The sequence below is a fragment of the Micromesistius poutassou genome (genome assembly GCF_964030765.1).
Source record: "Micromesistius poutassou genome assembly, chromosome: 23".
Lineage (NCBI taxonomy): Eukaryota > Metazoa > Chordata > Actinopteri > Gadiformes > Gadidae > Micromesistius > Micromesistius poutassou.
The window spans coordinates 7,417,348-7,418,494 of record NC_140293.1 but is presented as its reverse complement, the minus strand read 5'-3'; positions in this window follow the sequence as shown (position 1 = coordinate 7,418,494).

Genomic DNA, 1,147 nt, shown 5'->3' with positions numbered 1-1,147 from the left:
TTGATTAGTTTATTTATTTATTTGTGTCGAATGCAGCTTATGTATGTATACATGTAGCTGTTTGTCAGGAAAGAACAGGAAACAGACGGTTTATTAAAAAATATTGAACTTTATTGATTCTTTCTGTGTAGCAAAACTAGTCATTAACATGCGCATTTTCAGACGCATGTTTTTCAGTATTTTGTTTGTACTATAGTAACAACAAGTACAGCATTAAGACCATGGACAATAGTTGTCTTGTACAACACTCAACACATTTGTCACATCATTTCATTTTTTTAAATATTTTTCTGTTTTGATGCTTGATATTTCTTCAGAGAAGCAACACGTTTGAGATGCAAGTATATATTAACATGCAGACATTTTGCTTTCTCCCCTTTCTCTTTGCTAAGCCCTTATTATTAATACCTCCGACCTCTCCCTCACGTTTTCAATGTGAAAATGACTTCAAATAATATAATGTCCTTTCCTTTTTTCTCCTAATCCATTTATCTTTGTTTTGCTCGCACAAATAGGCACGATTATTGACTAATCATATCAGAATGTTTTCTATGTAGTCATTCAGATATCTTTCTGATATTTTCCCTGTACTTTCAAGTACTTTCACCAGCAACCATTGAATGCAGTTTGGACTGAGATTACACCACAAACTGGCACTTTTTTCAATCTTAATATTTTCAAAACTCACAATTATTTTTAATCAACTTTTTTACTGGGCAAGATTGTCAATGCCTTGATTTTGTTTTGGTGGTTTGATATGTTTTCTAAAGATGGCAATACACATGTACTACTATTTACCACAATAGCTAAGGTGCAATTCATTTTATTTCTTATTTTGTTAGTAAAATGGATCTAATGAGGAATTATTCATAATTATTCCAAATAAACCAAATCCATACTGATACAAAAGTTAAACTAGCTCAACAGCCTTGTACACGTTTTTTTTGCCAAATATATATATGATCAACGTATGGTAGCAGTGTTTACATGTTTACCTCCTACACTATATCCATTTTAAAATCACAAAGCACAGTATCTCAACATTACCGTATGGATTTAAAACTCATGTATATTCCCTCTACTTTGTAGATTCTTGTTTACAGATAACACGGTGCTTCAATAAGAGAGAGATGTATAAAACCCATGG